Source organism: Canis aureus, chromosome 9 (assembly GCF_053574225.1).
Source record: "Canis aureus isolate CA01 chromosome 9, VMU_Caureus_v.1.0, whole genome shotgun sequence".
NCBI lineage: Eukaryota > Metazoa > Chordata > Mammalia > Carnivora > Canidae > Canis > Canis aureus.
The window spans coordinates 29,891,895-29,906,805 of NC_135619.1; the positions used below are offsets into that span (position 1 = coordinate 29,891,895).

General features: G+C 47.1%; 1 long non-coding RNA gene across 1 annotated transcript; it reads left to right on the top strand.

Moving 5' to 3' along the window:
- Positions 1–129: 129 nt before the first annotated feature.
- On the top strand, positions 130–13,822 carry LOC144320550 (uncharacterized). The gene is made up of 4 exons (XR_013386174.1): positions 130–271; positions 5,082–5,174; positions 8,465–8,537; positions 10,464–13,822. It is a non-coding gene; the product is annotated as an uncharacterized LOC144320550 (long non-coding RNA).
- The last annotated feature ends 1,089 nt before the right edge of the window (positions 13,823–14,911 follow it).

Sequence of the window (14,911 nt, forward strand, 5' to 3'; positions counted from 1 at the left end):
GGGGAGGGAGCAGGGGGGAGCAGGGGGAGCAGGGGAGGTAGAAGGGGCCGGGGTGGGGGGAGGAGCCCGCGCGGGCAGCCCCAGAGCCGCAGCCCCTGGGGCGGGCGGGACCCGCGGGCGTTGGAGCAGAGGTGCGATGGCCTCGGGTCAGCCGCGTGTCCCTCGGTCGCCGGAACCGGGCCGTTTCCGTCCTCACCGCCCGCCGACCCGCGACGCTGGGCGGGGTTTTCGGGAGCAGATCAAAGGGTCCTCTCCCGGGTCGGGTCGGAAGGTTTGCCCGGGAGCCGCTTCTGTGCTGTTTCCCCTTCCTCTTTCTCTCTCAGGATTAGTGTGGTGAAGGGGGTCGGCGCAGTTTTTTATTTTGAAAGTGACTTGGGGCGACCGTCGTGCCAAGTGTGCAGTCGAATAGCCCCATTTTATAGATGAGGACACTGAGGTCCGGGGAGGTCAGATTTGAAGTCAGGCTGCTGGTGAGCGGCCACCCCAGGTGGAGAACCCTGGCGCTCGGGCTCCCTGGGCGTTGGCCCCCCACATTCGCTATTGGTTTCCCTTCTTTAACACCCTCTGAAGCAAAATGTCGTTGATTTTTCTCTCTTAAGAAATATTTTCAAAACTTGGCAGAGGGTGGGAGGGTGAGCAAAAAGTCCTTTCAATATTAGAGCAATGTCTTAGGCTCACCTGGGAGCCTTCTGGCTCTCTAAGGGGACGTAACTTTGACTTCATAGTTACTGTTAATTGGAGTCCAGGCATGCATAGCTCTGTAAAATTAGATGACACTGTGTAGAAACTGTTAAAATGTAAATGACTTCTCTGTTCAGTAGAGATGCAAATGATTTCTATCTGGTAGAAAAAAATAACCCTGAAGGTTATAGTTTTGTTGTCCTGTAGGACTTTGACCAGTTTTGTATGGGACTTTGCAGCCTTTTAACATGCCTTCTTGTGCTTTGAGTACACAAAATCTTTGTTCTCATATCCTATTTTAAACCAGTGTTAAAACCCTGCAGGTTTTCTCATTAATGGAGTAATTAAATCACTGGCACATACTCATCATCTCTTGCCAAGGCTTCACGTTCCCCTTCCTCCCCACTTCCTAGGCCCTCCAACCCACTATCAGCTGGAATACACACTGAACACCCACTGCTGATTTTCTGACCCAAGTGGAGCATACACATGACATCAGGGGGACCTGGGATATGCACTCACCAACTCTGCAGATTAAAAGAAATCTCTACATTGTCAAACACACTAGGACTGCCAGAAGTGTACAAACTCAACATATTATTTCAAATAATCTGTTCCCCTCCTCCTGTCTCATCTTTTTAATCATGGCATGTCTATGACTAGGGGCTGCGGGCTCTGGCCTGCAAGATACCTGCTCTGGTCTCAGTCCCACAAAAAAAAAAAAAAATCTCTGCCCACACACAGAGCTATACCTATGACCTCACCATACTGGACTGGGCACCTGGTCCAAGCAGCAGCCCACTTACTGATTGGTTGGCCAGTGAAGGCTCAGCCTAACTACGCTAACGAGATCTTCTCTCTTGGCAAACTTGACAAGGAAATCCTAGAGTGAACACTTGGTGGTAAAAGAACCAGAGAAGGCAGGCATTTGGGGTCCTGAAGCAGCTGCATAAATAGGCAGCAAGAAGAGCAGTGGCAGAGCATGAAGGCCAAGGATGGATGGAACCTGCTGCTGGGCTGGCCAGGAGCTGGAGTGTCTGTGTTTTAAAGCTGTTTGATCTTGAAAGACCTCTTGGTTCCTGACCTACATCTAGGACTCTGTCAGGCTCCATACAGGTTCTGTTGCTCCTGTTCCTCCCAATAAGTGAGCTGTGTGGCTTGTCCTGGGTTGCCATTAGGTCTGTCATTTGGTCTGTGGCCTTTGCCTTCTTATTTGTGGGTGGCCTTAAAAATAAACCCCACAACACTGGAGGGAAGCTAGGCGGTCTCTGCTCCTTCTAATCAACAGACCTTGGTTCATCCTCTCACCTTTTCTAATAACTTAATAAGTAATAGCACACGAGTCTTTATTACCTTTTGTTCAGCCAACTCTGCCCAAGGACATCAAGAATTTTCTAGGAAAGAGAAAGGTTTTCTTGGGTAGAGCTGTCCTTCCCCTTCTGCCTCCCTCCACTGATGTTTGATCGTTCATTCATTCTCTCCACAAGCACATCATTGATTCTAAAATAAATGAGGCAACATTCATGCTTTGAAAATGGATGCAACAATCTTGTAAGGACAGGGTTAAGGGACTGGGGTCAGTGCAGGAGTGAAGTGAGAGGATGGGTGCTACATGCACCCACAAGGTTGGGGTGGGGAGGGACACCCCCTGCATTAGCAGCTTCTCCTCTTGGCTCTCCCACGAACTCTGGCTTTTATGCCTCTGGCCTGGAACCACATGTAACCAAAGCCATATGTTCAACTTGGATTAATTAAATGGAGGCTTCAGCAAATTTCTGGTGCTGCTTCTGGTGCTTTTGCACTATAGTATTTTTAACATTTGTTACTATATGTTGTTTGTTATGTTTAACCCTGCGGCCCAGATTCTATTAGTCTGTAAAGTTTAAATGGTGAGAGACTTCTGGTCTTGAATTTTAAAAATTAGGAGTACTTTTTGTTTATTCCATGAGAACATGTTGTGTCTACTCCGGGTTTGACGGGAGAAATTCACAGTCCTCATTTTTCTGGGAGATGACTGTAATCTTCGTGGATTTTAGGAAATGCTGTAAGAAAAAGCTGTGCTATAAACTTAAAGTCCTGATCCTCAGTTCTTAGCCCCAAAGTGCAGAAAAAATTCCCAATCTAGTTTCTAACCATGGGTGTCCAAGCACCCAAGATGTCAGGCAGAAGGGAAAAGGAGGTGCTTTTTCTGGGAATAGGCATCTGAGGCTTGCCGCAGCCCTGGGCAGGCAGCGGAGGCCGGCAGTACTTGCTCCCTGGCCTGCAGATCTTTGCAGAGGCAATGGTGCTGCTTGTTCTGGACATTTCCCACTCTCCTACAAGGACCAATACCAGTGCTGGTGATGTGATGGCAGATTTGGTCATTTTTTATTTGGGGAAGAGTTGTCACAGTGATGAAGAGTCCCTTTACCTTGTGCAAGTCCCTGAAACTGCAGGTCAAAGTCTCAGCTTCCTCTTCTGCAGTATGAGCAAGAACGCCTGCTCTATCAGGTGACAGTGACAGGGAATGGGGGGCGTGCAAAGAGCCCATGGTGCTCACTAGTAGTATCTTTGGGAATAATTGTGGGTAAGGGGCGTTTCTGATCCTCAAATCTGTAAATGTGACCTGGGGCAACTTTCAGACACAGACAGGGCACTCTTGGGTGTGAGGCCTGGTATCTTCCTTGAGATGGGACATCTAGGCATTTCCCTGAGGCTTCTTGTCCTTTTTTTTGGCTGGGGGTGGGGTGAAGGAGGGGGTTGACAGCCCTGCTTCCCACTTTGCTGTGTGTGCCATGGGATCTAACTGCGAGTCTTACTGGGCTGGATCTACAGGAGCTGGGGTTCCCCTTGGGCCTACCCACAGCAGGCTCCTCATCCCCTCCCCCAGCTCTTCACATTCCAGCTCTTGTGTCCAGGGAGATTTAGCAGCGATTTCAAATAAGCAATTACAATTTCAGAAGACATACTTAGGTGTGGTTAGCACCCAGGCCCCTGCTCCACAGTACTAGTGGCTACTCCCTTAGCATCTCTCTTGATTAACTCTTTGTAGCTCTCAGCTTGGAAAACAAGGAATTCCTATCTGTATGGGCTCCATCTTTCCCTCCTTCTTCTGTTTCCCTTCTGGGTCTCTACCGAAGAACACTGAAATTAGTAAGTCAGGTCTGCCTCCTGGGCAGGATTTATGAAAGCCAGGTGCCCCTGGATGTAACAGACTTAAGCGCTTTGGTTTGGCTGCTCTGCACTGTCCTGATTTTTCTTGGACAGAAGGGACTGGTGACAGGTCCCCACCCAGGCTCAGGGCTGACACATGACCTCGTCCTGGCCGGTCAACATCCATCCACGTGCCCATCAGCAGTGCATTCAGACACAGGCCCCGGCTTCAGTCAGTCACCGAAGAGGCAGTTTCAGGATTTTTGCTAAGAACTGAGAACGAGGTCCTGGCTTTCTGCAGGGCTTGCTGAGCCCAAAGAAGATGGTCCTAAGGCCCCTAGTGGCTGTCTTGCCACTGCTTGGGTGGGGAGAGCTGAGAGATAACCCAGTGGCCCTGTGTAAGCCCCTGAACCCTGCTAAATGTGAAGCTCCTGGACTTCCCAGCTATATGAACTGATAAATTATTTTGCCTTAAGTCTGTTGATTTGGAATTTATATCGCTTTCAATTTAAAAAGACTTGACTGCTAGCTGGCCAAAATATAAGCTGATTTCTAGCAATCAAAGATGTGATTCCCAGGTAAAGGAGAGAAAAGAGAGGCAGAAAGAATAACAGAGAAATCTCAATGGAGAGGCTTGAGTCTGGAAAATTCTGCCTTCTGTTTTCTCATTACATACTACACCCCCGCCCCCCCCCCCCCCCCCCCCCCGCTGCCATAACCATGTAATCTGTCCCTACCGTGCTTCTTGGAACATATCCTTGAAAAGGAGGCTGAGAGACTTGCTCTGGTCCTGCAGAATTTATAGACCATAGTGAGGTTTTCTCCCCAAGGATTCTTTCTTTGAGAATCCCCTCTGGAGACTATTCTGAACTCCCACACTCACCCCAAGCAGATCTGCATCAGCCCTTTGACTTGGATCCCCCTGCAACGACTTGGAAACCAATTCTTGGAGTAAAGTGTTCCACTTACAGAAGTCTTCAAACCATCGGTGGAACAGCAGCCCCATGCCCTAGCCAGGTGCCAGAGAATGAGATTCAGTTTTTGACAACCCCACCACCCACCCCTAAATGGCTTAAACAAGACAAAATCTGTTTTTTCTCATGTGAATGAAATCTAGATGTAGGCTTCATGAAGTTGTCCAAACCCAGTATCTCCCTATCCTACCTTCTCACTGTCCCCAGCAGTGGGCATCTGCTTTCCACTACTCCCTCCCCCCTCCAACTGCCTCTCCCACCCCCCATACCACTTTCACTTTCATCATTGGGCAGGTGTAGAGATGCAACCAGCCAGGAAGACTGGAAAGGCACCCTTTACTCTGTATGCAGCTAAATATTGGAGGGGTCCACTCCTAAGGAAGAAAGGTAAAATGAAAACTGAAGGACACTAGGAGTCTCTACCATATGGGTTACCCCATGACGTGCCACAGTGAAACCCCTCACAGAAACAGTGCCACTGCTGGTGGTGCCCATGAGGGGAAAATCATTAATTCCAGATATATCAGTACAGATACCTTCCTGTTCTAAATGCTAAGAGAATGGCCTGGGACCACCTGGGGAAACCTTCCCTATCATTATCTGTCTTTGACATTCAGGGGTCACCCTGCCTTAGGGAAGAAGGTTTCCAGTCCCATCTCAGCTCCTCAAGGACGGCTGGACTAGAAATGGCATTAGAGCCCCAGAGACATCTTAGGAAACTTCCAGGGAGCCAGAGAGCAGACAGAGGAGCCCTGTCCCTACGTGACCCCATCTCAGCTGAGATTAGACAGTAGCAGCTTTCTTAGGGAAAAAATAAAGTGGGGTGTGCTTCTTGATATATCCTACCATTTGATGTGAAGGGTCCGGTTTTGAATAAGGGAACTGTGGGATTCTGTACAAGGATGTTTGATCCCAGGGCTCCTTTTGCAGCTCAGGAGAACTGGAGCCACATTGGCAGGTCACCCACAACCATGTGACAAACTATCTTTAGGGAAGGATCCCAACCTCCCCCACTCACTGCTTAACATTTGCAAAGCTCTGAGAATGCTGGTTCGTACTTGGTAGGAGCTCAGTAAATATTAGTGTAATACGGGTCTGAGTGTTCTGGGTGAGGAAAGCACTTATTATGGGGTATTTATGACGCGCCTACTATAGATAAGGGATTGGTCAAAGTGCCATGGTGGGTCACAGCGATGAAAAAGACACCATCGTTGCCCACAAGGAGTTGACCGTTCTAACAAAAGTTGTTTCAAAAGGCTGTTTATTTCATGTCAATTATCAAGACAAAGCAAAAAATAACCAACTGAAGCTGGGGGTCCCATTTCCTGCATTTGTCATTGTGTCTTTGAAGAGAGGGGTTTCTAAATCCCCATGTCTGCTCTTGGAAGAAATGATAAGGAGTTAGTGTCGTTCACCGAGACAGGGGTTTGAGGAGTCGAAGACAGAATACTGGCCTTGGAAACAGCCACCTTTTGTTTATTTCTGTCACTTCCCACGTCCTAGCTGAGCCTCTGTCTCAGTTTACCCCTCTCCAAGGTGAGAGCAGCCACATTTGTTTCTTCCCAGCTTCCCCATTCCCTTGCACTCTGAGCTGATGGAAGCAGTGATGTTTGTGAATCACATGGATCCCAAGAACAGGTTTTACATTAAATCTTTCTTGGGAGTGGAGGTGGGGGTGAAAGAGCTGTCTTTTCAGACTGGCTGGTTTGTTTTGAATTCATCTTTACACGAGCTCCTCCCAGGGTATGACAGAGTGGGGGACAGAGGAAAGGATTAAATACCCAGGGGAGAGTAAAACAAGATAGCAGAAGACCTGGGAGAAGGTCAAAGATGGGAGGGTGGCTATTTGCCCTCTAGACACCCATGTCCTCTGGACACCCTGTGCCTTGGGCAGCCAATATCCCTACCTTACTGCAGCAAGTTTGCTATGGCCTTGATCAACGGGGACTTCAAAATCATCCACGTTCATGTTACATTCACTTGGTGACTCCTTTATTCATTCTATCTCCTCATTCAATGTATATTGCGCACCGGTCGGTGCCATCTGGAAATATTACCCCCATTTGCTATCAGGAAGGGTATGTATTTGCATCAACCTTCTACACAATTAGTTTCATTTCCCAAGAGTGGTTTTGGACTTGAAAGTAGATGTTGCTCAGAACCTTTTCTGAAAGTTGGGTCTCGAGTTCTCTGAGAGGGGCCCGCTTCTCCAAAGGAGCCTTCCACATCCTTGGCCCCCGGGGAGCACCCATCTTCCTGCGCATCCTCACAGGCATTCAATCCCCGGAGCCTCTCTGCGAAGTCCTGGCACAGCTGTAACCAACAAAGACTCTTTGTGCAAATGGGGCAGTGTCACCTGACAGGTTTGAAATGTAACTTCCTCCTCTGAGCCAGGGGAACTGAATCTGAAAGACTAGAAGGATGGGCCAAAATGAAGATAAAATTTAAAGCACCAGAAGGAGAGTTTTGTGCTTTGTGATGAAAAGAAATATCTAAAGCAAGAAGGAATCCCGTCTTGTCGGAGTTGTATGTGAAATTGACGTAGAGATTTCGGTTGGCTGCAAGCTCCGTGTGAATCAAGGCTGAACTGGCAGCTGGAAACCCAAACAACCTTTGCCTGTGTTGGCAGAGTCACAGGTGTCTAGAGAGGGAGGTGGGAGCCCCCCGGGCTTGTCACAGGGCAGGCTATATCTGAAATGTTTAGGCTTAGCTCTGGGTGCACGTTTTAACACTTGAACATCCTGGCAGGATCCCCTTGGAGGATGGTATTTCATGCAGAAACCACACCACATGAGAAACCAGTGATGCTCAGTCTATAAAAACAATTTATGGTCAGAATAACTTTCTTCAAATACTTCATTGGTTAGATGGAAGAGGGAGCCTGGAGAGCTGAAGGGTTGAGAAGGGCTATGTCATTCTCAGATGATTGCAGACACCTGGTGCGGACCTCCACAGCTTTGAGCCCCTTCACCTCCAAATGTGATTTGCATCTTCGTCCATCCTTTCATTTCCTCCTGCCCCAGAAGAAGAATAGTCCCTCCTCCCTTAGGAGGTTCCCCTCATCCTCTCCCATCTCCCATCTCTAGGACACACCCTGCCAATTACCAGCCTTCCAAAATCTTTAATTTTCCCTTCTCCACTGGCTTCTTCCCACAAGCCTGCAACTATGAGGAAGATAATGACTTGGGTGCTTATTATGTGCCAGGTGCAAAGAGATTTATGTGCCTTGACTAATCCTCACACCAATCCAATGAAACAGGTGATGTCTTCTCCATTTAGAGATGGGGGAACGGAGACTTCGAGTTGTTCAGTGGCATTCCCAAGCTCACAGGGGCTAGGTACATCTCTCTCTAATACTCTGAACTGCACTTGCATTCAGGTTGTTATGCAGTCCCCTCCCTCTCCAGTGGAATTCCCTTGCAGGAGCCTCTTCTTGTGTCTACTGCTTCATCTCCCACCTGTCCCTCTGCTGATGGCTGTTCTCTGCCTTTTCCCTCTGCAGAGGCAGCTCCCCCAATGGTCATCAGTGACCTGATGGTTAATCCAACAGCCTTTCCTCAGTGGTCACTCTACTGGGCATTGCTGGCCACACTCCCCTTTCTCCCCACCTCCTCCCACATGTAGCTGAGCTTACTCACTCCCACTACTTTACTTCTCATCTTTTCATCCCCATCCAGGTCCCTCCTTCCAAGTGTCACTAGTCATCTTAAAGGATCTGAGGACTCAGCGGAAGTTGGAAACCAGGGACCTGTGAGTGAAATTTCCCTGGTATGTGTAAGGGTATGAGATGGGGTCCATGGAACTGAGCACTCCGGAGGGCACAGTTCCAATGACCTCACTCACATTGGGTGGAGTTATAGGGGAGAAACAAAGGGACCAGGAATCAGCATTGGTATAATCTCAAAAAGCAGAGAAAGCTAGGAGAGCAGAAGGCAGTGCTTAGGGAATAAGATGGTGAAGTTCAAGGAGAAAGCAAGCTGAGACCTTGGGGAAGGATGACTGTCAAGATTCCAGATTGTTGGTTGGCTCATCAAACACCCTAAAATCATGGCAGGAGATGGGTTTAACTTTCTCAACTTGGGCCTGCGTCCCATGTGAAGCTGTGTCCTCAGCAACAACAAGATTTTGTATCCCTTGGACTTGTCTTCAGTTTTTTAGTTTGCCAGCATTTGGCATTCCCGTTCTGGTTAAACAAGGCCACGAATCCAGTGCTGTGCTGAGTGGCATAACTCCAGGAGGGCCCTCTACAAGAAAACCACTCCAATAGCACAGTGCCTGGGCACTGAGGCAATTATTGAATGAACAGAGGTTGAATAAATTCATTTCCAATTCAGTTCAACAACATTCTTTGAGCACCCACTGATGTCAGGCTCTCTACGAGGGCCTGAGACCAATCAGGATAGGAAAAGTGAACAGGGACACAGCCTGCTGCCCAAGTGCTACTAGACTCACTGATTCTAAATTAGCGTGAAACCTTAGAGGCTTCCAGACAAAGCCTTAAGCTCCCTCTCCTGGGCTCAGCATTTGCAAATTTCCTTTAGAACCCCAGAAACTCTTTAGCTTGATAAAAAAAAAAAAAAAAGTCCAAGAATATTTGGCCTGTCTCAGGGAAATAGAGTCAGAATGTGTGTGCCTGGGACAGAGCTGCTGCTGGATTCTTAAGGGAAGACCCTTCAGGCTCTACCCAAGAAAGCCCCTCTGGGTTCCCTCTTCCTGGTCCCCAAACTGGGAGGGGGGGCATTTACTACTGATCCCCTCTGCTTCATCTCTTACTCATTTTATTCAGAAAGGGGTCCGAAGATCTCTTTTCATTTTCACATAGAAACAACCCCTGTTTCCCAAACTCCTGCAGTGTTTCATAGAGACCTATCTAGGGGCTGGGAACAAGACCTATCTCTTGTTTCTAACAAGAGCTAGTGCATACAAGAGTCTTCTCCTTCTGTTTCCCAGAAGGAGAGTTCAGGAAAAGAGCCTTCCAAGGAGACCCCCTAGATCCCTTCTTGCTGCTCCCATGTTCAAGTAGCTGGTTCCCCTTGCTCTGTGAAGCAGTGAGGCTTCAGTAGAGCAGGGCTGGGGATTTAGCTAGACTAGGACAGCTGCCAGCACGGCTCTGCCCTTGGAGACTTCCAAAAAAGCTTCCCACTCTGTTATTTGCCTGGGTGGTCATTAATGTTCCTGCTGCAGGCCCTGGGTGCCCAGGCTCCAGTCACATGAGCTGTAAAATCCCACGTGAAACTGGAGCATCCAACTTCTGTATGTTCAGTTTGGGCTCCAGGCTTCCTTTGTCAGCACTCCACCTCTCCCTGCCTCAAACAGAGAGACAAATACAGCCTGCAGGGAAGAAGCCAGAGAAATACAGGCACTTAGGACACTCGTGAGGACGGACCTGGTCTACAAGACATTGGGGAATCCCTCTACACTGAGGCCAACTTTGATATGGAGATGGAGCAAAGGAATCCAGAAACCCTCTGTCTGAGTCCCAGGACTCTGGTTCCATTTAGACTTCTAGGGTCGTCCACTCCAGAGGGAAACCCTGGAACTGGACCAGCTAGGGGGATAACTGGCAACCCTCAGGACACATTCATCTACAGATACATCACACAGTATCATCAGAAATTTGATCCAATCTATAATCTATAGATTGGAAGAGTTATAGATTTATGACTTCTTTTGCAGGAAAAAAACAATCAGAAGATACTGCTCACCTGGACTCTCATGGCAAAACGTGCTATTTAGAGTGCACGTCTGACAGCTCTCCGCACCCCCCTACTCTCCGTGACAGCCCTCACACGGGGACAGGGGCTGTTGACTTTGCACTTGCAATGCCATTTTTCTTTAGTAGAACAGATTTCTCTATACATCCTTAGCCATCAAAAGTGATTTTTCTGCACTTGACCTAGTGATTCCTATTGGCATTTGAATTTGCAAACCCTGATGCCAGGCACCTAGAATAGCCAAGAGTGTTGCAATTGGACAGAAAATTAATCCAAATAACTTAAACAAAAGCAAAAAGAGGGGTTGGCTGTCTTGTGCAGCTGGAAGAGTATCTGGGCAGCGACAGAAGTGATGAAGGGACTGTGGCAATCAGAGAGAAGGGCCATGCACCCCTGCCAGGATTCTCTCTCTAGCTCTTCCATCTGCTGGTCCCTGCTTGTCTTTGCATGTTGCCCTCATTCTCTTTCAGCAGAGGTGCCTTGGTCATGTGGTGAGGATCATGGCCATTAGAAGCCCCAATTTAGAAATTCCTGTAGAAAAAAGAGCTTCCTTTCTCCACTTCTGAAAAATCAATCCCAGGAAAGGATGCCAGCCTCACTTGGGTCATACACCTTAGAGCGGCAGGATGTTTTCTTTTTAAATCCAATATGTAAGTAGCTTGTCACTGTTCTCAGTAGGTCACAAATATTAACTTACTTAATCCCTGCTTTTTTAAAAAAAGTTTATGAGTTAGTCCAATTACTATCTCTATTGCAAATGAAGAAACTGAGACACAGATAAGTGGCCTTCCCAAGGCCACAGAGCTATTACTTGGTAGAACTGGGATTTGAACCCTGGTGCTCTGGCTCCAGAGTCTATATTTGTATCTTATGGTTGTATGGTTGTCCCCCTGAACTATAGTTGTGCAGATTTGCACGGCATAACTCTAGGGGAACAAACCCTGGACCGAAACAGAGCATGACCTCATAGGCAACATGGAGGACAGGGGCAATCACTGGTTGTCAGGGTTAGTGGGAGACAGACCAATGGTGGCTCATATCTGGTGGGTGTGGGGGGTGGGTGCTGTGACAGCCCCACTGGTCCACATTTACTAGGGGCAGAGGAGTTCCCCAGTGAAAGAAGCCCAGGCAGACAGTGATAACATATGACCATCTCATGAGCATCCAGGGTCAGTCATGACTATAGCATCTGCCTATCTTCCTGCTCCCTAAAGACGTCTAGGTAGCAAATAACCTCTGGGAAGGACATTCTGGCCCATGGTCTCTTCTTTAAGGAAAAAAAAAATAGAAGAAAATATTTAATCAACCAAACAATAAAAGGCAAACAGAAATAGCTCAATGTCAACAACACAAAAAAGGCTTAAAAGAAAACTCTCATAATCACCGTTAACATGCTGAGCCTTTTATAACTCCACTTTTTAATTGACCCCCCCCAAAAAAAATTACCTAACCTTTCTGAATCTCAATTTTTTCTTTCCTTTAAAAAAAAAAAAAAAAGATTTTATTTATTTGAGAGAGAAATAAAGAGAGAGCCCAAGTCAGGGTGGGGTGGGGAGAGGGCAGAGGGACAAGCAGACTCCCCACTGAGCAGGAAGCCCAGTGCAGGGCTCAATCCCAGGACCCCAGGATCATGACCTGAGCTGAAGGCAGACACTTAACAGACTGAACCACTCAGGTGCCCCTGAATCTCAATTTTTTTCATCTGTAAAGTGAGAGATAAAGCCTATCCAGGTTGTTAGGATTTGGTGAGATAAGCTGTCACAGCTCATGGCACATAGAAGGCTCTAGAAAATGGTAGCCATTAAAGAGCCAATTTTCACCTTGGCTCTCATGGGCAAGTGTCATTCAGAACCCTCTCACTTACAATCATATCTAGGGTATCCCTCTGATAATTGCACAGACTGCCACCTCTCCTAGTTTAGCCTCAGTTTCTCAGAATGAAACACAAGATATCCCCTAAGGAGCCTTGCAAAGGGCAGTGAGAGAGTCATGTGCTGGAGATGGAGTGGGAGGGAGGTGTCAGGAGAGGGTCAGGGGGGACTTGGTACAAGAGACTGAAGGAATACTAAGAGCTCTCATGATGAAATGTCGTGGCCATAAATAAGATGATACAAGAAGGAAAGGGAACAGGAAAGGGGTGGGGAATGCAACTTTGAAATAGATAATTGTGATTACTGCATTTTAGGATTAAAGGAAACTTAGGATCCAGTGAGTGGTTAGTCTTTTTTAAAAAAATAAAATCTTGCACAGAATCAAAATCTGCAAAATAGATAAAGGCGAGCCGCCCTGGATAAAATGAGAGCTCGGGGAGCAGTTGGTTTGGTTTCCATGCAGGGCTGCGAGGAACAAAGTTTGAAAACCAGATCTGGGTCAATGCAGGAATCCAACACCACCACAAATATCCACTCAGCTTGCACTTCCCAAATGAATTACCTCTTGCATTGTCCACCCCCAAACTTAGTGTCTTAAAACAACGATTTTATTTGCTCCTGAGTCAGTTGGGCTGAGCACAGCAGGGAGTCTCTAGGGGTTACCTCTGCAGCTGCATCATCTGGAGGCAAAAAAGGGGGCTGGATGGGCTAAGATGGCCTTACTCACACATCTGGTAGTTGGCACTGGCTCCCTGCTGGGCTTCTCTTCCAGGAGAACCACTCTGAGACTGTACATAGCACTGAGTTCTAAGGGGACAGGCTTAGAAGCTGGAAGTTCTTTAGAGATATGAGGTAGGAAGTCCCATAATATCACTTTTGCCACATCCTACTGGTCAAAGCAAGTCACAAGAGCAGATCAGATTCAAATTGAACGTATGGAGAAATAGACTCTTGATGGGAGGAATGTCAGAGTCACATTGAAAAGAGTTGCTTGCACAGGAATGGAATTTGGGGCTATTTTTTTTTTTTTTTTTGCAAAATACCACATCTCATTTTCTGCAACCTTTTTTTCAATAAGCTTGGCATATATCTGGTATATGAAGATGATAACTTGTAGTATACGTGGGTGAATGTGGCAAACCCTGCTATTATATAAACCCTCTCATTATTTGTTCTCCATTTTTTTCTTATTTACAGAACCTCAGTTCTTTTTTTTCCAGACTGGCCATGTGCCCAGTTACAAATATTCACCCTCCCAGATTTCCTAATAGCTGGAGTGAACACATGACCCAATTCTGGCCAGTGAATGTAATCAGTAGTCTCCTGGGTAGGGTCTCCAGGAGAGCTGTTGTTTTCTTGATCAAAGGGAGCAAGCTCTCTGGCACTTGCCTTTTGCATTTTTCCCTGCTCCCTTCCTGTCCCCCTCCTGCCTGGAACCCATGTGGAACATTTACAGGTGGAGCAGCCATTTTGAAACCATGAGACTAGATGAATAGAAACACAGAAGAAGCTTGATCTCCAATGGCATCATGAGACATCTTCTCTAGTCACGGACTCCCTATTTCTGAGCTTCTCATTCTCTGAAAAAAATAAACCCTACTTAGTTAAGTCTGTTAGAGCTGTGGTTTCTCCTATTGAAACAGGGAATGACAGTAAGATGAGACTGGGAAGAGAACAGAAGGCTGACTGACCATCAAGGCCCATGACTGGAAGACACCATCATTGCTATGCACACTGAAATGAATTTCTGCCTTTTGCTGTGCTCATGTGTGTTTGTGTGTATTTGGAGGTGCCTGAGTCTAGAGATAGATGGTTTCGGTATAGGGATGATCATTTGTATATAAGGAAATGCTGTTGTTTTTGCAAAATTTAAAATCAAATTGGAGTCCAGAGTTTGAAAGGCTGAAATAAATTGAAAGTGAAAAAATAAGTTCAGTAGTAATGACTATAAATGCTTGTACTTAGATTTTTAAAAAAGATGTCAGCATGGGAGAGCTTAGTTTCACAGCCTGAGGGTTGGAGTTGACTGCAAAGGCTTAGAATGAGCTCACAGAATGAGCTGTGAGTGCCAAAAGCTCTGGCTCACCCTCTATGATGGTTATCTAGGCTCCAGAATGCAGAGAGCAGACGTCCCTCAGCCTCTACATGGTCAGAGCATTGGAGGTGAGCATATGTCCATCCTAGGACTGACAAATGGAGCCCAGCCAGAGAAAGACCAGGATGCCATCCAGGACCTGGGAAAGTTTAGCTTGGACAAGAGAAGACGTGGAGGAGCCTGAAATGATAATAGCTGTAATAAGTCATCTATCACTGTATACAAACCACACCTAAAACTGAGTGGCTTAAACCAACAACAACCATTCATTTGCTCAGGATTCTGCAGTCTGGGCTGGAGAGATTTTTTTCTCTGCCCCATGTGGTGTAATGGGAGTTGGGCTCAATCACACACTTGCAGCCAGCTGGCAGGTTGACTGGGGCTGGAGGAGCCATGATTGCTTCACTGGCATGTCTGTCACCTCGGCTGGGATGACTGGACTGG